General features: G+C 41.9%; 2 pseudogenes; one reads left to right on the forward strand and one right to left on the reverse strand.

The window, feature by feature from the left end:
- Window positions 1-3,676: 3,676 nt before the first annotated feature.
- LOC127217765 (kinesin-like protein KIF2C) lies at window positions 3,677-5,912 on the reverse strand (annotated as a pseudogene).
- Window positions 5,913-19,086: 13,174 nt separating this feature from the next.
- On the forward strand, window positions 19,087-21,061 carry LOC127217764 (E3 ubiquitin-protein ligase RNF220-like; annotated as a pseudogene).
- Window positions 21,062-26,201: the final 5,140 nt, after the last annotated feature.

The raw sequence follows: 26,201 nt of genomic DNA on the forward strand, positions 1-26,201 counted from the left end.
TGCTTAATTGTTTTTCTGGCTTTCTCTACTTTCTTCAAGATATTTGTTCATTTTTTTTTATTTTTGCTTGTTTTTTCTTCCATTTCTTTAAGGTATTTTCTCACCTCTTTTTTGAGGGCCTCTACCATATTTTATGGCAAGAATTTTTAATTTGTTCTATTCTACTTCATCTGCTTTGTTGTTTTCCAGTCTATTTGGTGTAGATTCCATAGATTCTGGTGCTGTTATTCTTGTCATTCTGTTGTTAGATGTTTTTATTATATTGCCATCTTCCCATAGCTTCTTCCCCGGTGTGTTTTGGTGGGTCAGAAGATTGATGTCTGTAGCTCTTTGATGATCCAAGCTCTCTAGGAGGCCTCTCCATAGGCAGGGCCTTGTAATGGAGCTATAAGTTCAGATTCCAGCAGAAGACTGGCAATGCAATTCAAAGATATTGAAGGCTGGGACACAGGATGTTCCTTAAGCTGATAGGTAGATCTAGCCTGGTCCTGGTACACTCCAGCTGATGCCTCTTTGGCAGAGGCACTACAATGGGAGTCAAGAATCCACCCTGCAGGAACTCAAGAGTGGTCCCATGGAGACAGGTGGTTCTCAGGGAGGGGCCCGAAAATCCAGTAGAGGACTCTAGCCAAGGCCTGGCAATGGACAACAAATTCTGGTCTGATACTCTGGGTGTTTCTGCACTGATAGCCAGAGCTAGTGGGACCTGGCACTCTCCAGCTGAGGCCCTGCAATGGGGGCCCTTTCACTCATTACTTTAACAACATAAAAAGCCTCATTGAGAAGATTGATTTCTCTAAATCCAATCCTACACATTTTCTTGGTATTACATAAAGCAATTCATATTGGAGGAAAGTTTAAGACTTTAAACACCTAAGTACCTGGTTACAGGAATGAGGGCTCACAATATTGTATATTCACAGGTGAAAATATGTTTGGTTAATGATTTGATATAGTTTTAATCATGTAATGCCAGTGTATTGATTTGTGTTTGCTCATACTTGTTCCCAAGAATATTAACCTCTTGAGTTATTCTTGTAGCAGGAACTACAGAATTTTGTCAAAATCCTGATATAGGTCCTGGCACTGAACATCCCATAATTTTTCTCATCCATATCTATAACGCTGTCTCTATCCTTTATCTATCATCTTGATATGAAGTGATAGGGAAGAGTTCATGAAAGAGGAAATCAAAATCATGCAAACAATTTGGTAAAGATTTTAGCCATCATACTTTTCTTTAATTTCAATAATCAAAATGGATTTTGTGGAGCATGGTTCTTACTAAGTTCACTACAACCAAGATAAATGACAAACTTGTCAGCCCTTCTGATGTAATCTGCAACCCAAGAGAGAGACAGAGTGTGACAGACAGAGATAGACAGAGACAGAGAAAGAAAGGCAACATGAGGAGAGAGAGAGGGAGAGGAAAGAGAGATAATGGGAGCAAGAGAGATGCCAACCCAAGCTTCTCCACCTTCTGGTTTCATACTCTGTATCAAAGTCACAGCATATAAGACTGGGGAAGAAACCTCCCCTATGACTGGTGGCTACAGAAGCCTGAGTTACAGGACTAAATGAGCAGAAAAGACACAGAACTTGAGGGCAGGTTTGGATCAGGGCTACCAAACATTCTAAACTCTTTGAGTAGATATAGAAGCCATTAGGATTTCCAAGCAACAGCCCAGCCTCCCTTGGTATGCAGATATTGGTTTAAGTATTGCTTCTTCCTTTTTGCCAGGGATGATATGGAGGTGAAGGATTCAGGAGTTGGTGGGATCGCTTTTAGCAGGAGGTGTGGTTTACAAGGTTTCCCTTAGCTGCCATCCTGTAGATCGTTGGCATCTGTTTCTTGAGAGATGGACAAAGCAGGTTGTGTAAAGCTTCAGCCTTAACATTGAGCTGCAGTGGGAGGGAGGATGACTCAAGGCCTGGCAGTGTTTGGTAGCATTGTTCCAAGCCTGCCCTCAGGGTGTCAATGGGGGGGAGCCCTCCCCTGGATTCACCTTACTTCAGACTTCACCCTTGAAAGGCCTGCCATTGTGTCCCCAGAGTAGTGCAATGTGACAAGGTCTCCTGAGAAAATTGTGAGCATTGGGTGAGGGGAGGGAGAGTTAGGAGAAAGAGAATGGAGAGAAGAACAAGAGGCATGAAGGAGACTGAGATTTGGAAAGAATAGAGGAGAGCAAAAAAAGATACCATATTGATGGAGATATAATATGTGGAAAGAGAAATCTGGCACTGGGAAAATGTCCAGAGATCTACAAGAATGACCCCAAATAAGAATATAAGCAATAGTGGAGAGGCTGCGTTAAATGCCTTTCCATATAATGAGATTGATACCTACCTTATAGGATATTCTAAAGCCTTCATCCAATAGTTGACAGAAACAGAAGCAGACACCCACAGCTAAGCACTAAGTGGAACTCCTGGAATCCAGTTGCAGAGAGGGAGGAGTGATAAGTACAGGGGTTAAGACCAGGTTGGAGATACCCACAGAAACACCTAAGCAAAACAATGAGGAGCTCATGAACCCCAGTCTGATAGTTGGGAAACCATAATATGACTGACCTAAAACTCCTTAAAGTGCATCTCATTTAGAAGGCCTTGTAAATCTCAGGGACCTCTGGCAGTGGATTCAGGATGTACTACCAAAGGATAGCACAGATCAGCTGTAGGGAAATTGCTATAGAAATGCACATCACTGCTGATGTAGAAAAGTCTTTGGGGTAGAAGACAATCAGTAACCATTGCAATTTGTCCTTAAGCACTCTGCAACCACCTGGGAGGTGCTTTTATCACTCAGGCCTTACTAGCCAATCAGGCCCCTTTGTGACCTGCCTGTCAAAAGAAGTGCAGGGACCTTCTGGTCTAGATTTGAAGAGAAACTGCAGCCAGTGGTTTTGTGTGCTGTGCTTTGAGGAAGGGAAAACTGGAAACCCACAGCATGGTGAGGGGCTGCCATCCTCAGAGAGGTAGTGGGAGATGGTGAGGTGATGGATCCAATGTGGTGGGTATTCCCTGGATCTGTGTGGGAAGCTGCAAACAGAGTACCTGTCCCCTGAGTTCACATGCAGTCCTTGAAATTCCCAGAAGCTAGAGGCAGTCCTCCAAATAACTACTCTGTGGGCTGTATCTGCTTTGAGCACTGGGATAAGGGAGGTCTCTATAGAAACATCTTTATTTATTTATTTATTTATTTATTCATTTTGGTTAGGTACAACACAAAAATACATACAACAGGAAACAGAGATCTTCTAAAACTAAAACAAAGAGGTATCAAAAACTTTTTTTCTGAAAGCATAAAACACGAGAGTGCTCAGACCAAGGGTGATACTGCAGGCCAGATGCAGTAGAAGCTGGATGAGGACCCATTTCTCTCCTAGAGCCTGGACCTTGTAGGGTTTCCACCAGCAGCTGTTCCAGGGGGGCAGGGAAACTACCCAAACAGCACTCCCCTCTGATAGATATGTGGAAAATGGGAAGCAGTCACAAAACCTCCTTCCTCCTGCTCCAAACTGAGGAAGAGAACAGCAATTCTCTCCTAGTTTTCCCGGGCCTGATGCCCCTTACCTGGCATTTACCAAAACCCATCCAACTCAGTCCCTACCAAAGCCAATAGGTGCCGAAAGTTTTCTGGGTAGGGGATGAGGCTGGTGTGATACTAATCAGATCTTTATTTGAAGTCATCATGGTGCCATTTCTTGCTGTTTATTTGTTTGCTAGCCTGTTCATCCAGCTGCATGGCCACACGCAGGGCCTTGATGACCTGTCCCAGAGCTGAGAAGTGCTTAGCCTACTGGGCCAGGGCAGACTCTGCTTTGTTCACAAAGGTCTCCAAATCATAGTCTGGCTGATCGGTCATCTCAGAGAGCTCAAGCCAGCCAGGTCCTTGCTGTATGATCTCCCTGAGCTCCTCCATGGACCACTCTTCCAGCTCCCTGATCTGAGTCATGGCTTCATTGAAGCTGGACATCTGGGAAGACAGCTCCTCCTCTTCCTTGCAATCGACTGCCAGTGAGGTCCCATTAGAGCTGGCTTCCAACTCTTCTGTTTCCATATGAATTGGCTGCTCTCTACTGGGCCCACTGTGGGGGCTCAGCTCCTTGACTCTGTCTGCGTATCTCAGTGTGTTTAAAGTATATTCACAGGAGCTTATGCCTGGTGAGATCATGGCAATCATGCAAGTCCTGGAGTTCTCCCCAATGAATGAATCCCTTAGCACCTGTGTGAGCTTGCTCTCACAGAATGGGGTGTGAGCCTTGTTCTTTCCCAGTACCCTGATGCACTCCTTTAGAGCTAGGAGAGACTTGTTAATCTCTGCACCCTCCATGCAAGTCTGCTGGTCAGCACTGGAAGTGTCAGCCCCTCCTTCATTCCCTGCTAGATCCACCAAGGAGAATTTGCCATGTAATCTCCCTTTGGATCGAAGAAGAATCTGGAAGCAGGCATGGGAGCGGGAAGAATTGGAGTTGGCAAATGTCTGTCCAGACGTCCTGCAAGCACTGCCCATGTTGATCATCTTGATGACATCATCAGCACAGTTAACCTGGTACTCCTGCAGTCCCACAACCTGCACCTGCTGCTTACTGTCTTCTAGAACACATAACTTGGCCTTCTTGTTGAGCTGATAAAACACCTTCCTATTATAGATCTCAAAGAATGTCACATACACTTCCAAGTTTAAGTTCCAATAGCGAGGTTGACTCTTCAGAAGGAAGACATCCTGGGAAGCCATTGCATAGATCACTTTAGATGCATTGTGAGACTTACTGGACAGGTCTCTACACATTGTATGAGTCTTCCCAATGCCGGTCTGCCCATAGGCAAAGCAGATTGCTTTCCCCCCCTTCAAAAATCGTCTGTACCAGTGGTCTTGCTGTGAACCTGTAGACAACTTCATTCGAAGCTGTTTTATCAAAGGCAAAATCGAAGCAGAATGCCTGCTTCTCCAGATACTTTGTCAAGTCCACTTTCAATTTGGGTTCATGCACAAGGAGGAAACATTTGCTGGGGACAGAAATCACATCGATTTTTTTTCTTGTTCTTGTTTATTCAGGGGGCACTTCCTAACAAACACACAGATCCTGTGCTCTTCAATAGGATCAGTCAGATTAAGTGGGTGACATTCCATTAAAGAATCCAGAATTCTTTAATCATCCGGGCAAATTCCCAGTTTGCAAAGCTGCTATCATATTCCTGAGCTGGCTTTATTCTTCTTTCCGAGTTCTGGGCTCTCTTCCCATTTGCTCTTCATTTTTTTCCATTTCCTTCACAATACATGATTTCCTCTGAACTGAATTCCCAGGGTTTGCAGATATGTTTCGGTTGGGGTGGACTTGCTCTTCTGCCTCCTCGCTGACCATCAACAATGGTAATTCTGTCACTGCAGAGCAGGAGGGCCTAGGAAGGCTAGCGACAACTGAGAACCACTTCCAAAAGTGTGTAGCCACGGGCAGCTCCACCTCCATCTCATTCTCCTGAGTGGCAAGTTGAACCTCTGGGATAGCAGGTATGCGAGTGGACTGGCTTCAAAACCTTCTTTTGGAGCTGGAGTTTTGGAATTGACCGATCTGCGTTTTTGCTTCGGGACTGCCACATTTTCCTGCAGTGGCAGATTGTCCTTTGGGTGTAAGGAAAGAAGCTGTAAAAGCTCTGGGTTTATTGCAGCCACATCACCAAAATCAATCTCTTTGCCCTTCGGGTTACCTCCTTCTTTCCATTCCACCAAAACACAGGATTTCTCTAAGTTCACTGTGCTTATATTGGCACTGTGAATTAAGCCATTACTGCGTTGAATCTTGATGGAGAGAACAGGAAACAATCGGGCAGGAAGCGACTCCATCGACTCGGGGACAGTAGCAGGTAAAACAAACCCAAGAAACTTGAAAGAGACATCTCTGCTAATACAGTGCAATCTAGAAACACCTTTTAAGTCAACTTCTACATACTTCAGGTGCACCCACTGAAAGCATGGCAACAAACTTCCAGAGACCTTTTCGTTAAGTACCTTTTAGAAGTTCAGCCCTTTGCATTATAATTTTATGTGTAATATCCATGTATTGTTAATTTTCTGCAGGTTGTAAAACGCATCTCATGTAAGGGTAGCACTTCACTATTGAGCAGTGATCTACAGGAGTAGAATTTGTAACACAAAGGATTTAAAAATGCTTTGGAGATATTACGTCTCATAAATTAGAATTTAACTGAGGTAGTACTGCCTCTAAAACACACAAAGATATGTGTATGCTGACCAGTCCTGTTAGAATTTTGAATCCTAGCTACACATTTGTTCACCATGATTTTCCAGACATTTGACTCCAAACCATTTCACAGAAGCTACTCCTGTTTTACAACAGCATCTAGTCCCTTACCCTTATCATAGAACTTCCCCATAACATGCTGCTCAGAGAGATATTACAGGGTCACAAGCAACCTTAAATTTTATTATATCATATCATATAGTTGTAGTTTTCTTCTCCAGAAAATCATAGTTCTACCAGTGTGGCAATTGGACACTAGATTTTAAAAAGTAAGCAAATGATGTATGAGAGGCTTGATAAAGCAAAGCGTTCACTTAGGTCCTCATGCAGGGATGAGAAACATTCTTAGAAGAGATAGTAACAACCAGGAGCCTAGGCCTTGAAAGCTTTTCCTAAGGGCCTGGTGTATTGACAACAAAACAGAGAACCTTGTCAAAAAACACGATATTTACATGAGTGAGCTGTTAATTGTATGGAACAAAACCTTTGTGGACAGGTTGCTTCAGATCTGTAGATATAAACTACATAGAGCTATGGTTCTCAGTCCCAAGGCTTATTCAGCAATGATCATGAGATACACTGTATTCCCTAGCATTGCATTGTTTTAGTGGTGTTCTCCTGAGTTTGTCCCACTGAATGGGACAAACTTTAAGAACAGTACTGGGAACACAATTCCTGTGTAATCCTCCCATCTCCCTAAGTAGCTAGACATACTGTCTCCCGTCCCTACTGAAATTGTTCAATGTGTAAAATGGAGCTTCAACTTAAAAGCCATTTAAGAAGGAAAGCATATATGAAATGCAAACTATGTCTAGGCAGGCTCCTCTTTGAGTATTTTCCAGAGATAGATACATGTTATGTGAGAAATATTTGTCCATATCCTTTGAATTTTCAAATCTTGTGGAATATAGGTTTTCAAAATATGACCTTCTAGATTTCCTCAGTGTCTATTGTTATGTACTACTTTTTGTTTCTGATTTTGTTAATTTTCATGTTCTCCCTATGCTTTTTGGTTAGTTTGGATAAAGATCTCTGATTATTGTGTGGTCTTATAAATGAAGAGGGATTTGTGCAATGATTGAGTTCATGTCCTACTTGGATACTGGTGGAGTCACAGTGTAGAAAGGGAGAGGCAGGATGGAAGCTGAGATTTCCTCCTTCAACAGTAGTTGAGGTGAGCAATGTGGAATTAGATAATCATTCCTAGAAAATCCATCATTATCTCGGTGGGCAGTTTCTTGGAATCCACAGATGAGGGCTATCAAGACTTTGGTTAGATGGGAGACTTTATCATGTATACAAATTGCTATAATTACAGTAATTAGCCAAAACCGGTCTGGGTGAACTCTTGTGGACTATGTAATAGGACTATTATTTTTTATTTATTTATTTATTTATTTATTTATTTATTTATTTTTGTTTGAATGTACGGTCTGAGAGAAAAGGTTTGAGGAATCCTTGGTGTGCTCTAATTGAAACCCCTAATCTCTGGAGCACATGGCCAGGAAGCTACTTTCAGCTTTTCAATGTTTTTTTTTAGATCATAACTACATCATATCCACATGCACTTTTCTGCCCACAAGCCCTGCCATGGTTACTCAGTGTTCTCTAATTCACAGCCTGCTTTTCTTAAACAGGAGTTTCACATTAAACACAGTCAATATTGGAAGTTGTCATACATTTGGCTGCAGTATTTCCCAGCTATGAGGTCAATGGTTACTGGCAAGTAACAATGAGTGTGTAACAAAATGTGCACACAAATTAAACTGTGATTTTCATAATGAGCAGCTTGACTTCCAGGACAGTAGAAGAATGTACACTAAAACACAAACTTTCTGAACTAGGCCGCTATCTGCTGGGTGGGTAGTGCAGAGCTACAAGGACTATGCAATCTGAGTCATTGATTTCTGATTCCTATTTAGTGCGCTGCAAAATTTTTGGTCCTACTAGGTGGTCTCAGCCCATGCTGGGCTCTGAGAAGGCTTCTTTCCATGACTCTCTTTTCCTTATGCTCTATCGAGTTGTAAGGAAGAACACAGGTTACACCATTCTGAGTGTAGGGTTTTCAAAGCAGGTCTGCTCAGATGACATTTCTGCAAAATTTGTATGGACCATGAGACATACTGGGGTTCTTTTGGTCCATGTGGTAACCTGGGCAGTTACCCTTGTCCTCTGAGCCTTCCTCTCCATGTGTTTCTTGGTTTGGGGGATACTCTGCAGCCCTGGCATGGGAGGGTGTATTGCGGTAAATAAGGATCAGGATAAACAAATAGGCCGAATAGATGTTTATTCAGGGAGAAATAACTTACAACCTAGACAGATGAACACCAGGAAATTCAACCCGATCCTCTCCTGTCCGAGTCACACCAGAAAGAGAGCGCCTTCCTGGCCCCCTCCGACCTCCTTCCTCAGGTCACCTCCGCCCATCGCTCCACCCCCCCAATGGGCTTGGTCAGTGCTACAGAAGGACTACCTCACTACAATTCCCCTTTTAGTCTAAAGAAAAGATTTAGGCTTAATACAAAACTATATACAAAACAGTGAATAACAAGTGTGCTCTAAGAAAAGGAAAATCGAGAACAAAATGACCTACATATCTAGTCCTAGGGTGAGGGCATAATGGAGTTTACAATAGAGTTGTCCTAAGCTGGAAAACGTAAGTCTAGTACCTAATATATCTAACTAGGAAGAGAGAATAATAGTTGTGATAGTTTAATCTTCAACCTCATCAAGACCTGAGAAGGAAAATAACAATACTAGAGTAGACAGGAAATGCGGATGGACAACTTCCAAAACGGTGCAGCAAGGACAGAAACAGCAAGCCACCTGAACAGTCACCCTAGGTCTCACAGCGACGTTGGTACACCCAGATTTGGCTAAGGCCAAGAGAACTTGACAGACCACAACAACAGCAGGGAAATAGAATGGCTGTCTTACCCTGACTTGGCAAGGTCAAGCAGTCTTCTATATTTGTCTCCTGCAAGCACATAGGACTGCATGTCCAAATCAGTGGTCAAGGTGGGGGCAATTCTATACCCAACAGGCCATTAGCTGAGGCGAGATTGAACTCCAGCAGGAGCAACAACAGTGTCCAACATATTTTCGGGAAAATGCACGGTGCTGTCAGGAGCAACAGTGTCTCATGTCAATGGAGTACTAATATTAAAACATTTAAATGCCATGTTCTGCATGTCTATGAAGGATTGAAGATTAAGCATCTATATCTGACTAATCTCATAGGTACAGGAAATGTGAGTGAAGATAATCTGTAATACTCGGGAACTTAGCTAAAAAGACTGATTAAAACTTTCCTGAGTAAAGCAGGAACAAATACTTAAACAATATAACTATTTACATATACCTACATGTAAATCCCTAAAATAGAGGTAGAGTATAAGTGTCAAGACAAGAGGTAGAACTATAAAGGGCAGCAAGATAAATATCCCAAATTGTATCAATATACAAAATGTCTTGAATACAGGAAAAGTATACATACATAGAATATGGTAAAAAATAATGTGCGTAAATATTATAAGTGGAAACATTTAACACAATATAACAAAATATAAACTTAATTTTACATAGCTTACCACATAGGAATACATAACAATGTAAGCTGTAAAATACTATCTCATTCATACTCAAATTCTCAAGGAAATAGGCTAATCTACTTATATCCCATCTAAACCATACCTTTACCCACCATTCCCTATTCCTGTCTAAAAGATAAACCCGAGTGTAAGCATCACCCAATCCCAAATAACTAAAACCAACCCAAAGACGATGACTATTATCCCAAATTTCCAAGGGTAGGGAAAGGGGGCGTAGTCATATTAAGATTACTTCCTGCTGAAATGGGACGATGATTGCTCCAATGGATCCTGTAGGAAGAAAATTTTTAGCAACCAAATTTCTCAACAGAACTGGCTGTGACATATGTAGTTAGTCACTGTGTGGCAGAAAATTCTTGACTGTAGTTCTATTTGAAACTGGCCAGGGTGTAATAAAAAGGTGCACCATTACAGCTAGCTAGTCATGAGTTGTCTCGAGCAAAACAGTCTCAAACCGGTTTTAGGGTGATGTTTGTAGTTCCGATGCATCAGGTTGAGTCAAGTGGAAATGATGATGTGGGGCCCCATCTTCTTTCCGGAAAGTTCAAAGACTGCTGTTAGGAATCGTTATTATTCCTTGTGGAAAAGTTACACATCAATATTAAAGTAAAATTTTCAAGTTTTAAGGTATGCATTAGGGAAAGACAACAATAAGCATTAAAAGTATGTGAGAAAATTAGGATTTCAGAGAGAAAATTGCATAAGATATGAGTCCCCAGATTTTGTTTCTTCTGCCTTACACCAATTGGCTTCTTGATTTAAGGCAGAAACCACGAATTTAATCTTAACAACATGCTTGAATTTAGAGAAGGAAAGCCAAATCCAACTCCAAAGCTAGCATTGGTTTACAAAATTTGGGACTTCAGGAATACTAGATAATAGAGAGAAATAGATTTCTATATAGAAATAGTTTACTACAATTAAATATTTTTTTTTTTTTTTTTTTTTACCATATATCAGATTCTGCTTCCTTAAGTGATTGTTTCTGAAGAGCTGTCTTCTCTTCTGTAGGCACCTACATGTTCAGTGTCTTTTGGCTGTTTGATGATAGGTTTTCTCTGTTTTCCTGTAAAAACAAGAACAGAACACTTCCCCTACCTTTGAGAGGCCTCCGCACACCTCATAGGACCTAGTTTGTTGGATGACTTGTCATTTCTCTTCATTAAGATGTTTCTCTTGTTCAACTCGGATCTTGATTAACTTAGATGGTATCCATAGTTTTTCTTCTCCTGTAGATACAAATGCAAAACCCCTACCCCAACGTAACACATATCCTGCTTTCCATTCTGAGGTCAGTACATCCTTGAAATACACTGGCTGATTTAGTTCAGAAGTTTTTTCTATCGTCCAATGTCTTTCTGCAGCTGTTTTTCCTTTTTCATCAGCATTAAGAAAGTTTAATGTTAATAAAGCATTATGTAATCTGTGTTTGGGTGTTTTGGTTCCTCCTGCCTGTTTATGGAGCATTTCTTTTAAAGTACGATTGGATCTCTCAACCACTGCTTGTCCTGTAGGATTGTGTGGTATACCAGTTATGTGCTTTATCTTGTAATACTCAAAAAACTCTTTCAATTTGCTGGAGACATATGCTGGAGCATTATCAGTTTTTATTTGTGCAGGTATGCCCATAATGGCCATTACCTCTAAAAGGTGCGTTATAACAGAATCAGCCTTTTCAGAGCTCAGAGCAGTAGCCCACTGAAACCCTGAAAATGTATCTATAGTGTGATGTACATATTTTAATTTTCCAAATTCTGCAAAATGAAACACATCCATTTGCCATATTTCATTCCTATTTATACCTTTAGGGTTACTGCCTGGTGGTAAAGGAGTTTGGTTATAGAATGAGCAAGTAGGACATTTCCTTACTATTTCCTTGGCTTGTTCCCAAGTGATAGAAAAATCCTTTTTTAAACCTTTACTGTTCACGTGGTGTTTCTTATGAAACTCTGAGGCTTCTAGCACACTTCCTATCAATAAACGATCAATTTCATCATTGCCTTGTGCTAGAGGACCTGGCAGACCCGTATGGGATCTGATGTGTGTTATATATATAGGATGAGTCCTCTTTCTGATAGTATCTTGTAACTGTATAAACAATGAAGTTAATTCTGTATTGTCAGGAATAAATTCTGCAGTCTCAATGTGTAAAACGACTCTCTCTGCGTATTGAGAGTCAGTAACTATATTGAGGGGTTCTTTAAAATCCATAAGTACCATGAGAATGGCATACAATTCTGCCTTTTGTACAGAATTGTAAGGGCTTTGAACCACTTTGCTAATATTTCCTGATTTATATCCTGCCTTACCTGATTTATTTGCATCAGTGTAGAATGTATGAACTCCAGAAATAGGTGTTTTTCTTACAATGCGTGGAAGAATCCAAATCGTTTTCTTTATGAATTTGATTCTCTCAGTTTTGGGATAGTTGTTGCTAATTGTTCCCAAAAAGTTACTGCAAGCTCTCTGCCAATATTCGTTATCTTTCCATAAGGAAGAAATTTCCTCATTAGTTAAAGGTACTATAATTTCTGCTGGGTCCCTTCCTATTAGCTGACGAAGTCTTAATTTACCTCTTATAATCAAGTCAGAGATCTTTTCTATATATGTTTTCAGTTTTTTATTCTGTTTATGTGGTAGGAATATCCATTCTAATATGATATCTTCTCTCTGCATCAAAATCCCTGAAGGATATTCTCTAGATGGTAATATAACCAGAATACAGTCTAGGTTTGGATCCACACGGTCCACATGTGCTTCTAGTATCCTCTTTTCTACCCATTCTAATTCCTTCTCAGCTTCAGCTGATAGTATTCGTGGACTATTCAAGTCCTTATCTCCTTTTAGGGCCATTTTCAAGTTTTTCAAATCATGCCCTTCTACTCCAGTTATGGTTTGCAGTTGAGAAATCTCTCCTAGTAATTTTTGAAGATCATTAAGAGTCTGGTAGCGATCTCTTCTGATCTGTACTTTTTGTGGTCTAATTTTCTGTAGACCTATTTTATATCCTAAGTAGTTGATAGACTCTCCTTTTTGTATTTTTTCAGGTGCAATTTGTAATCCCCAGCGAGGTAAAACTTCCTTTACTTTCTCAAACATTTTTTCTAATATTTCTCCTTTAGAGTCAGCTAACAATATATCATCCATGTAATGATAGATTATGGATTGTGGAAACTGTTTACGAATTATTTCTAACGGTTTTTGTACGAAATATTGGCACAGGGTGGGGCTATTTAGCATTCCCTGTGGCAAAACCTTCCATTGATATCTCTTCACCGGTTGAGAATTGTTATAATTAGGTACCGTGAAGGCAAATTTCTCTTTGTCTTGTTCTTGTAAAGGTATAGTGAAGAAGCAATCCTTTAAATCAATAACTATAATAGGCCATTCTTTGGGTATCAAAGAAGGCAAGGGCATTCCAGGCTGTAGAGAGCCCATTGGCTGGATAACTTTATTGATGGCTCTCAGGTCTGTAAGCATTCTCCATTTACCAGATTTCTTTTTGATCACAAATACAGGAGAATTCCAAGGGCTGGTTGATTCCTCAATATGTCCAGCATTTAGCTGTTCCTGAACCAGGCTTTCTAAAGCTTCTAACTTCTCAGAGGTCATAGGCCATTGTCCTACCCAGACAGGTTCCTCTGTTAGCCATTTTAAAGGTAGGGCTTTTGGTTCCTCTGTTTGTTCAGCATTTGTATTTTGTTTTTGTACTGCCTGGATATTTGGTCTCTGTCTTGTATAGTACTTAACAGTATTCTTTCCACAATCATGAGGTCGTCTATGGTTCCTATCTAATACAGGAGGAATGTTAATCTGTGTATTCCATTGCTGTAATAGATCACGACCCCATAAATTTATCACTACATCAGCCACATATGGTCTCAACCTCCCTCTCTGTCCTTCTGGTCCTATACAGTCAATCCATCTCGTGCTTTGTTTTACCTGAGCCAGGGTTCCAATCCCTAAGAATTGAACATTTACCTCATGCAGGGGCCATCTTTGAGGCCAAGATTTATTAGATATGATAGTTACATCAGCTCCTGTGTCCACCAGACCCTCAAACAGTCTATTATTCATCTTAACTATCAATCTAGGCCTATGACTATTTATAGCAGTTTGCCAAAATATACGTTTTTCATTTCCTTCTGTCATGTTTGATTCAACTTCCGTCACTAGTTCATCATCCAGAGCAGTATGAGTTTTTATAATAGGCACAGAATTTTCTAATTGTCCTGTGGGAGATTGTCTTCCACTGTGACTGGGAATGTTCGAACCACCTGTGATGTGGGGGCCTTCGAGAGGCCCCCCAAGGAGTTTCCCGATGGTAAAGGGTTTCCTTGCTTGTCTCTGGTCGATCTACACTCATTTGTCCAGTGTCTGCCTTTGCCACACCTTCTACATAACCCAGGAGGCTGAGGCCTTCTGTTTGATTCATTCCTGGGGGTGTTACTTCTAGGGAAGCTTTGCCTACAATTTCTTTTTAGATGTCCTATCTTACCACAGTTATAACATCTGACATTATGATATCTTTTCAAACCTTTGGGGATGGCTTCTCCTACCCAAGCTTCTAAGTCACCATAGTAAGGAACTCTGTTATCTTGATATCTTCTCTGACCTTTAGATATGGCTTCTCCTATCCATGCTTCAGTCTTATTGTCATTATACTCAATGTTGCCTGTATATAGGACCCATTCATCCAAGGGTGCTGATCGCATTTTTAAAGGCCAAAGCACCTGTTTGCATTGAGGATTCGCATTCGTATAAGCTAAAGATTCTATGAGTATTCGCCTAGCATCTATGTCTGCTATCTCTAATTGTGCATAAAGGTCTACAGAGCCATAGCAGAAGTTCAGCTCCTTTTGCATGGAGAGCTCTAGAACAGGGACATCCTGTCTTTGGAATAGATATCCATAGCTACAGGGTCAAAAGTGTTGAAGAGTCACTTTTAGTTGATTTAATTGGAGTGTTGAAGTCTGTGTTTATTTAATCTCTGTACACATGGATTCATAGGTATTTGGATAACATTGGTCAAGAAACTGGCTATGTTTCTTTTGTACTTTATATTAATACTTGATATTTTTTGACCTTTGCTCTTGGGTTATTCTCTCTATCTCTTTTATTCTTTTACAAATATTATACATATTTTGATAGTTGTTGCTTTGTGGTAAGTATAAAAGTCATATTATGTCAGTTTGTGTACTGTGTTTTCATAATTCCATTGAGAATTCTGAGTATTTCCAAAAAAAAATGTTACTGTGCCTTTGCAATCTGCATTTGTTATTAATTGTTGTTCATTGTCATTGGATTGTATTAATTTCATGTAACAAACTTACAGATCTTAAATTCTGATACTTCATGTTCCAAAACCATTATGTAATTCTTTATTTAATTTGGTTTTATTGTTAATCTATGGAAGAGTTTTGGTTCATCAGATAAAACATGTTGTTTATCTTGACAAGAGACTCAGCACATCTTTTGGGGATGACCAGAGTTCAGATACTGACACACAACTTCACATTATTATCTACATCCCATAACCTGTATTCTTACACAAACCATTTTCTCTCAAACTCATACATACAAATATAGCAATAAACTTGATAAAATGGTAAAGATTAGTACTATCAATATTATTGCCATAAATTCTAATCTTGTACACTACAGTTTAGGTTTGACACACTGCACTGGAAATTGTAAAGCTAATTCTAGTTTTTTCTTAATAATCAAAACGTGGATTCAGATATGCGATTCATGATAAAAGATCAGAGAAGCAGAGCAACCAAGCCCTAGCTCTTATTTCTACTGAAGTACTCATACCAAAGGTGCGGGCAATTCTGATACTAGGAGTCTTCCCTCAGAAAACAATGAGCTTATTTTCTTCTTGCTCCTTATATTTCTTTCTCCTCCCAGCCATATCTACCTCCCAATTCCATGGATAAAGGAATGAGCCACCACTTGTCTCTCTCTTTTAGGCTGGATCAATGTGGTATAGCCTGGTTTGGCCATGAAATTACAGACATGCACCTGATTATGTCTCCCAAGTGCTAGGATTAAAGATGTGCTCCACCATGGCCTGTCCTCTATGGCTAACCACTGCATAGCTCCACATTCTATTTTTATAGCAAGTTTGCTTTTTGTTTATATATGTTTATGGTTGAAGAGAATCGTTTCAGTCTGAATTGTGTAATGGTCATTGCAAGCTCTGCACATTGCGTGGAGTGAGAAAGAGAGTTTGAAATTATCCTCTGCAGGAACAGAGCTGGGTCGTCTACTGATGACATGGGAAAATGACATCGAAATTTATGCAGTGGTGGCTTTTGCCTTTGGTTCCAGCACTCAGGAAGTAGATTCAAGTGGATCTCTCTGATTTAGAGGTCCGCCTGGCCTACAGAGTAAGTTCCAGGACAGTAGGGCCACAAAGGGAAACTCTGTCTCAAAAAATCAAAATAAATAAATAAATAAATAAATATTAGACAGTTAATGAAAAAATCTATTAGAAAACAACAACAATAAGTTTAATATTAATAATTAGGAAGGAATTTACCAGCACATTTTCCTAAGCAAGTAATAGGATGGCAGGAGCCACACAGGGAAATTCTGTCAAAAAAACCCAAAAACAAAATAAGTTCCTATTTGTGCAGATCTCTGAAATGTCTAGGTCTGGAGTAAAAGCCAGGGCCAAAGGAGGTGCTGGGCTTGGTGTGTCTTTAAGAACACTCTAACCCTTGAAGAAGAGCTCTTGTCAATCAAGCCTCACTAGCTAATGAAGTACACTGAGCCCACCCACCAGTCTCAGGTCTGGAAGGAGACTTCCTGGAGCCATGCTGCAGGCTTGCATTTATATCAGAACAGGCACCAGAGGATTGATAGCTGCTCTGCGAGTGCTGATGTGGGGAATGGAGGAGAACAGAAGCTGCAGCATGGTGAGTGAGTGGATTCAGAGGATGGGATGCGGAGTCATGAATGTCTGTTTTACAGGCCCTCCAGGAGGACGCTGAGCTGGAATGTGCTGCCAAATTCAGTGTTCTGTTAGGTCCATTGTGGTCCTAGGAGCTTCCCCAACCAGGGTGTGGCCCAGGAATACTTTTCCTTGTGGGCTGCCCCAGGAATACTTTTCCTTGTGGGCTGCTTCTGTGGAAAGGATTTCAATTATGCAGCATGGTGAATTTACTTCTTTGTAGTCCGCTCCGTTATGCTTTTGGTGCACAGGGATGGCAAGTTACCAAAGAAGGAGAGGTTCATTTTGTCCAGTGCCTTCCAGAAGCTTTGCCCTTCACATCTAACATTTAGGGGTCAGATCCATGCGGAGTTATTATCATTTTTTTTTTTTTTTTTTTGCCATCAAAATAACTTAACTTCTGTTGTTAAGAAATGAATAGAAAGATCTTATTTTACATATCATTCCCAGTTCCCTCTCCGTCCCGTCCTATTTTCTCCAGTGACCTCCCCATCCCATCCTACATATATGCCTCTCTGAGGCTGAGTTCTTTAGGAGGATTCATTAAAATCTGTCAAGAGAGTTGAGTTTTGTGCAGGCCCTCCTCCTTGTCTTTTGGCTAAGGGAGTATTCACACTTGGAGTTAATTTTGTGTATGCTCTAAATGGCATTCATTTTCTTAATTTAATATATATATATACATATATATACATACATATATGTGTGTATGTATACACACACATATATATATATATATATATATATATATATATATATATATGGATTTTTGTGTTACAGCATGATCTGGAATTTTCTATGTGGAGCAAGCTAGCCCCAGATTCATAGAGAACTGCCTGCCTCTGTATCCTAAGTGCTAGTTTAAAACAAAGGGAAAATGCAAACATCTGTAAATGGCATTTTTTTGTTGGATTATATTCTACCACTGAGCTGTGATGTAGAGGAGTGGAATTGTTGATATAAAGGATTTACCAATTCTTGCAATATAGTGAGTCACAAAAAAATATTTACCTGAGATTCTGCTGCCCCCAAATTAAAAAAAAAAACAACAAACAAATGAGTTGTGTGCTAAACAGACATGTTACAGAATAGGATATAAAATACAAATATGTTCCCCAGGATTACCCAGACATTTGGCTTCAAACCATGGCAATGGAGAAACCAATGGTTTACAAACCCCCAAGGTCCACATCCATAACTTTGAGTAAGGCTGTTACAAGTTGTACAAGGTTTCATTATTGGGTTACAAAGAGCATTATGGCTGATGTGCCATAAACATCCATTTTCTTCTAGAGAAAATCATAGCTCTGTCATATGGGCAAGAAGATCCCAGGTTACAACAGTTTTAAAGAAAACAGTGATGTGTTGAGAGCTGGACAAAGCAAGCAAGAATTTCTGGTTAGGTCTTCATTCATGAGGAATGAACATATCTCCTTCTGAAACCCAGAGCCAATTGCGCTCAGGGTTTCTAGGCTTTTAGGATTTTTCCATCAGGTCCTGCACTATCGAAAATGATGTAGAACTCCTCTTTAAAACAAGGAAAATGCTTGGGAGAAAATGCAATTGCCTGGCAACAGTTTCTTTGTGGAGGGGTTGCTTCAGATCCTGAGAACACAACTCTTCCCACCACATGGATCTGTGGTTATTAGGCCCATGGCCACTGTGGGCTTAGTTGGTAATGTTTTTGGAAATCCCTGTGTTCCCCTAGTACTGCACTTTTTGAGTATTCTTCTCCTGAGTTTGTGCCATTGATTGGTAACTCCTGTTGACGTCCTAGAGTCTCCCATTTCCTTCCATTTCCCCATGAAGAAGCTATTCCTCATAAGAAACGTACATAGAATATGGCTTAAGCAATAAATCCCTATTCCAGCTTTCAACATTTCTTTGTTCTGCCTTCCCTTCTTTTCTCATCTTCTGACACTTCTCCCTCAGGTCCTGCCAGTAAAATGTGACCTGCTGTCTCACACTACTCCTGTACTATGAAATAATTATGGTGCTATCTTTTCTGTTTAAAGCTTATAATGCCTTATTGGCCCAACTTGCAGTATTCTGTCACCATTAAATTCCTAAAAAGAGAGGGCCAACATGGCCGCCGCCGCTGCTGGGAGCTGAGGTGCCGCCGCCGCTGGGCAGCCGGGGGAATCCGCCCGCATCGCTGCCCTCGCCGGCCTGCCGCGGGGCCCAGAGCACCAGAGGCTGGGGCTGGGGCGGCACCGCGCGGCAGCCCCGGGGTCCCATTAGAGCAGCCCCGGCGGCTATGCCGAGGGCCCGGAGCAGCCGGTGGAGCAGAGGGGCTGGCGGGAGGGAGGAAGTAGACCTTCCTGCGAGTGCGAGCCAACCGGCAAACCCGACTGAATGGTGAGTCCGGTTCGGCCCCTCCCTCCGCCCCACCCCCGGCCTCCTCCCTCCTTCACTGCCCTTAGCTCCTGGCTCGCCTGGGTCTCTTCATCATCCGGCCAACTGACTTCTTGGCAGTCACAGCGTCTGAGAGTGCAAATCAAGGCTGCCGCCCTCAGTTTCCCCGTCTGTCTAATGGAGGGTTACGGTACTCAGCTCGTGCCCAAGCCTTTCTAAAGGCCCGAAAGAACCCTGGGGGACAATAAGTGTCGGAGAATGAGGAACAAGCTACACAATTCCACTCGGGAGCTCAGCTTTGAATTTGCAGACTGCTGGGACCTCACTATACAAGTCGGCAGGGCGCTGAGAATGTTTTTCTTCTAGTTTTTAATCAGTGCCCAGTAGTGTGAATGCAGCCTCTCTGCTGAGACCTGACAATGCAATGAGATCTGGACTTCCCACGGCAACAGGAACTAACTCGTCCCAGGGCTCTTTGAGTTATCAGTCGGCCCACATTTCACAAAGGTGATCAGCGTGGGCTCGACAGCTCTTAGAGGTCTTTTCTGAAAGCAGGCCGTGTAAGCACTACCTGGCGGTCCCCCTTTTGGATTCAAACCTCTGGAGCATTCCTGTTTGCTGAACACAATTGAATGGTCCCGCTTTTTGTGCTGACTGAGGTGTGGTCTCGGATTGGGAAAATGAAACGGAGGAAGCAAGATGAAGGGCAGGTATGTCCCCTGTGCAACCGCCCCCTGGCAGGATCGGAGCAGGAGATGAGTAGGCATGTGGAGCATTGCCTTTCTAAGAGGGAAGGCTCCTGCATGGCTGAGGACGATGCTGTGGACATCGAGCATGAGAACAGCAACCGCTTTGAGGAGTATGAATGGTGTGGGCAGAAGCGGATACGGGCCACCACACTCCTGGAAGGTGGCTTCCGAGGCTCCGGCTTCGTCATGTGCAGTGGCAAAGAGAACCCAGACAGTGATGCTGACCTGGATGGGGATGGAGATGACACTCTGGAGTATGGGAAACCGCAATACACAGAGGCCGATGTCATCCCTTGCACAGGAGAAGAGCCTGGTGAAGCCAAGGAAAGAGAGGCACTCCGGGGTGCAGTCCTAAATGGCGGCCCCCCCCAGCACCCGCATCACACCTGAGTTCTCTAAATGGGCCAGTGATGAGATGCCATCCACCAGCAATGGCGAAAGCAGCAAGCAGGAGGCCATGCAGAAGACCTGTAAGAACAGTGACATTGAGAAAATCACCGAAGACTCCGCTGTAACTACATTTGAGGCCCTGAAGGCTCGTGTCAGGGAGCTTGAACGGCAGCTATCTGGGGGGACCGATACAAATGCCTCATCTGCATGGACTCATACTCGATGCCCCTAACGTCGATCCAGTGTTGGCATGTGCACTGTGAAGAGTGCTGGCTGCGGACTCTGGGTGCCAAGAAGCTCTGCCCTCAGTGCAACACCATCACAGCGCCCGGAGACCTTCGGAGGATCTACTTGTGATCTCGCCATCCAGGCAGGCCTTGCGTGGAGCAACCCCACCTGCCCCAGCCTCTGTGACAGTGAACCCCTCTCCCTTTGTACATAATTGCACACAGGTTCCCCATGTACATACATGCACATACACACCCAAACACATACAGGACTCTGGAGCCAGAGTGGAGCAGCCCTTCCTGCTTGCTTCTGACCTTGGGGACCATGCCTCTTTTGGCTGTTTCCAGTGCGGGGCAGGAAGGTAGGGATGGGGCGTAGCAGGGCAAGGCTCTTGCGATCAATCCCCTAGACTGACAGACATGCAAACACCAGACTGAAGCACATGTAATATAGACTGTGTATGTTTACAATGTTGTGTATAAATGGGACACTTTGCCCTCCACCGCCTCCCCTTTGGTTGTATGGTTTTCTTTTTTTAATGACTCCTGGAAGCAGTGCCCCCTTCAGGGCTGGCTGGGGGCTCGGCCCATCCACCTCTTAAGGGACCTGCCTTTCCCTCTCCCATGGCCTCCCTCCCCTTCCCCATGTGCTCGGTGTTCAGTGGTGTATATTTCTCCCAGACATGGGCCATGTGCTCCAAGGGATATGATCCTCTCCTTAGTCTTAGCTCATGGGGCTCATTATGAGGAGCTGGGGGGTAGGGTGGGAAATGGGACCGAGCAGAAACAGAGGCTGCAGTTCGGCTGGCTGAGGGTGCCTGGCTGCCCAGCCTGCTGTTGAGGACAGCTCCTGGAGTAGAGTGCTGCTCCCAGGGGAAGTGCTGTCTCCCTGGCCCTCCTCTGGGTCCTATGGTGTGATGCTGTGTCTGTATATTCTATACAAAGGTACTTGTCCTTTCCCTTTGTAAACTACATTTGACATGGATTAAACCAGTATAAACCAGCAAAAAAAAAAAAAAAAAAAAAAAAAAAAAAATTCCTAAAAAGAAAAAAAAAAAAGGAAAAAAAAAAAAAAACCAACAATAACAACAAATTAACATCTGTTGTAGGTTCTCTCCTGTTTAAACATTAGCCAGAAATGAATGCAATTTGTCATTACAGACATATTTCTTTATTAATTTCTTAAGTCTGTGCACAATGTCCTTATGTCCTCTTGATTACCCCTTCTTAAATTAAGTGACTGTGTGTCCTCAGTGGGTTTTTTAGAACCAAGCTTCTTAAAAACTTTATTTGTGAATGCCAATTATTTTTTTGGATATATTTAATAAATATAGGTCATTAATTTGTAACATTGCTCATTAAATGAATATATAATTTTCTGAATGACAGCAGACTATTAACCCCATTTGCATAGAGATCTAGACAATACAGTGTCTCTCTTTGAAACAAATATCAGTAAATGGAGGGTAAGATGCAGAACAGTTGAGGCGTCTTTTTGAGTTAATTGTGTTAGACTCTGTGTAATTAAGTACTGAACACATGGAATCATGGGTAGCTGAGTAACACTGCATAAGATCTCAGCTTAGCTGGATGAGTTTCTCTTGGTTTTTTGACAAAAATTGATGGTATATAACTCTTATTGTTCTTTTCTTTTTCTCTTTCTCCCTATTGTTCTTTCCCTAATATTGTATACCTCTCAATCACTGCATGGTTGTTGTAGGTGTAGAAGCCATGCTGTGTCAATATATATACTATGTTTTTCATAATCCTATTGGGATTCTAACTGGTTCCCATTTGCATGAATCTTTGTAATCAGGTATCATTTTAGTGGGTGTCAGGAATTTAATTTGCACTATATTTGACTCATGTTGCAAATTTATCTTATTCAGAATAGGCATACTAATGCATCATGTCCTCAATGATTATTGCTTAATTTTTTATTTATGTACTCTGTTTTATTCTGGTTGTTTTTCAATCTGGAAATCACATTTACTGTTTTCCCTAAAAAGTACAATGAGTCTTAGAAGGTGACTCATCACATATTCTACTTGGGGATGACCTGAGTTCAGATCCCAAAACCTAAAATTCTAGGCTCAATACAACCTCACCTCCAGATGCAGGGTATCTGACAATCTATGGTATGTAATAAGTACACATGGGAAACATCTCTCACACACAATCTGAATAGATAAAAGCTGGGAATGAATTTGTGTTCAAAATCCCTGTTACAGAAAAAACAATGAGAGCAAAATCAGTCACTTAGAGTGCATGATTCTAATAAAACTTGTTTCTCTTTTAATTTTATTAAAATTTAGTTTTCATTTAACATACCAACCCCTATCTCCCTATCTTCTTCCCCAACCTCTCTCCCTTCCCTTCAAGTTTTAATAGTAAGGGAGGGTAAGGCCCTAATTCAGGACTCAACAAAATCTGGCATACAAAGCTGAGGAAGGAGCAAGCCACTATATCTTTTATCTAGACTGAGCAAGGTATCCAACTATAGCATGTGGGCTCCAAAAACACTGTTCAAGCAACTAGGACGGGTCCTGGTTTCACTGCCAGGGCCCCCCTAACAGATCAAGTCATCTACATGTCAACCACATTCAGAGGGTCCAGTTTGTTGCCTTGAAGGTCTCCCAGCTGTCAGTAGATGTGGTGTGGCTTTGTTGGAGAGGGTTTTTCCCTGTTAGAGGAAGCACATCACTGTAAGGTTAGGCAGAGATTTTTCTTATTTCCAGAATGCTGCCCTGTGTGTCAGACAACTCCCTGTTGCCCCTGAGTCATGCTGTAAGGACTCTAACCTCGAGGGCTACAGCATCCTCAATTCTGACATGCCCCTGCCATAACAGAAACTCTGAAATTTTAAGTGTCACACTTCAATTAAATGTTTTCCTTGTAAGTGTTGCCCTGGACCTGCTGTGTCTTTACACAGAAATGAAAACCTAAAAAACACAGAAGTTGGTTCTAGGGCCTGGGTTATTTCTATGATACCTCTTTCTCAGGGCTATATGTTAATTAAACGGCAAAGAAATGGTACATGTGGACCGCTTATTCTAATGTGACTGGGTGAGTCCATTAAAATGTCCATGTATAAAATACGTGAGGGAAGCAGCAAGAATTATATGACTATATTGTCAATTAAGTTTACATTTACGATTTCTGCGGGTATACTCTGAGTTCCTGTGGGAAAGATCCTTGACCCCAAATCTGGGCCTCTGCTAAAGAAAGAGGCCTCAGCTGGAGAGTTGCAGTTTCCAGTGAGATCAGACTATCCTGCAAAACCTGCCCAAGTTTCAGCTCAGCCTTTGTCCTCTTCCGCCAGCTATTGGCCAGAGGTGAGTCTGGGCCAAATCGGAGCTGCCTGTCCCCTACAACCTCTCCCCCCCCCCCCGCACAAACTCCCTGGGTTGGCCCCTGATCCTGCTGCTCCTGTCTCCTGGCCCAATCGAGAGCACCCTTGGAGATCTGATACACCCCCACTCATCACCACCAGGAGCCTGCCCCCCCTACCCTTTGGCCTACTCTACCCATGGTCCTGGTGCTCTGGTTGAGCACTTGGACAGAGGGTGGAGTCAACAGTCCACCCTACTTCAGAGACTTCTTGGAGCAACTCTGAACAAAGTAGACCTGCCTATCCACACAGGACCACCAATAATTTCCACCTGCTTGGTCTGTTACCCCACCTCCAGTCCTCTGCTTGAGTCCCGCCCCCCCCAGAGATCTGCCTATCTCTGCAGCACCACTGTGAGTTCCTGCTGGCATCTTCTACTGGATCCTCATCCTTGAACCCATCCCTGGGTCCCTGTGTGCAGAGACACCTCCTAGAGAGCTTGGACCACACAGAGTTACAGATATTGAATCACTGACCCACATAAGCCCACTGGGGAAGTACCATAGAGAGAAGGGGAGACCCTACCAACACCTATTGGAAGAAGCTATGGGAAGAAGGTAATACAAGAAAACACCTAACAACAGAAAGAAAAGCATGATACCACCAGAATCTAGGGAATCTATACCAACTAGAACGGAACACAACAACAAAGCAGAGGAAGCAGAAGGGAATGACTTAAAATTACCATCATAAAAATGATAGAGGCCATCAAAGAAGATGTCAGAAATTCCCTTAAAGAAATGGAGGAAAAAACAAACAAAAAAGTGGGAGAGATGAACAAATTCCTTAAAGAAAGTACAGAAAGCCAAGAAAAAACAATTAAGCAGGTGAAGGAAACAGTTCAAGACTTGAAAACTGAAATAGAGAAAATAAAGGCAACACAAACCTAAGGAATGCTGGAAATAGAAAAACTGGGCAAAAAATCGGGGACTACAGACACAAGCATAACCAACAGAATTCAAGAGATGGAAGAAAGTATCTCAGGTGCAGAAGATAAACTAGAAGAAATAGATTCATCGTCCAAAGAAAATCATAAATCCAAAAAATCCTTAACACAAAACATTGAGGAAATGTGGGACACCATGAAAAGGCCAAACCTAAGAATAATAGGCATACAGGAAGGTGAGGAAGCCAAGCTCAAAGTGCTGAAAACATATTCAAGAAAATCATTTAGGATAACTTTCCAAGTCTGAAGAAGGACATGAAGTACAAGAAGCATACTGAACCCCAAATAGGCTGGACCAAAGTAAAAAGACCCCTTGACATATAATAATCAAAATATCTAGCATACAGAATTAAAAAAGAATATTAAGAGCTGCAAAGGAAAAAGGACATGTAACATATAAAGGCAGACCTATCAAAATTACATATGACTTCTACATAGAAACCCTCAAAGCCAGAAGGTCCTGGATAAATGTTCTAAAAGTATTAAGAGAACACGGATGCCAGCCTAGGCTACTATATCCAGCAAAACTCTCAATCACTATCAATGAAGAAAACAAGATATTTAATGACAAAACCAGATTTTCCCAATATGTATCTACAAATCCAGCCCTACAGAAAGTATTGGTAGGAAAACTCCAACCCAAAGACGGTAACTACACCCACAAAAATGTAGGCAACAGATAATCCAACTACACCAGAAACCAAGGGAAAAGCAGAACTAGTATATTGACAATACCACTGACAACAACAAACCTAAACCAAACAAGCATCAACAATCAATGGTCCTTACTCACCCTCAATATTAATGGTCTTAACTCACCTATAAAAAGATATAGGCTAACGGAATGGATACGAAAACAGAATCCATCCTTTTGCTGCAAACAATAAACACATCTAAGCTTCACAGATAGACATTACCTCAGGGTAAAGGGTTGGGAAAAGATTTTCCAATCAAATGGTAGGCCAATGGAATCAAATCAAATCAAAAAAATCCTGATATTAATCCTCGCACCTAAGAACACCTGATTTTCGACAAAACAGCTAAAATTATACAATGGGGTGAGGACAGCATCTTCAACAAATGATGCTGTCACAGTTGGATGAGGGTTTGTAGAAGACTGCAGATAGACCCATGTCTGTTGCCATGCACAAAACTCAAGTCCAAATGGATCAAAGACCTCAATATCAATCCAGCCACATTGAACTTCTTAGAAGAGAAAGTAGCAGGTAACCTTGAACAAATTGGTATAGGAGAATGCTTCCTGAACATAACTTCAGGGGCACAGACACTGAGAGGAACAATTAATAAATGGGA

The sequence above is a fragment of the Phodopus roborovskii genome, unplaced genomic scaffold (assembly GCF_943737965.1).
Source record: "Phodopus roborovskii unplaced genomic scaffold, PHOROB, whole genome shotgun sequence".
NCBI classification, from domain to species: Eukaryota; Metazoa; Chordata; class Mammalia; order Rodentia; family Cricetidae; genus Phodopus; species Phodopus roborovskii.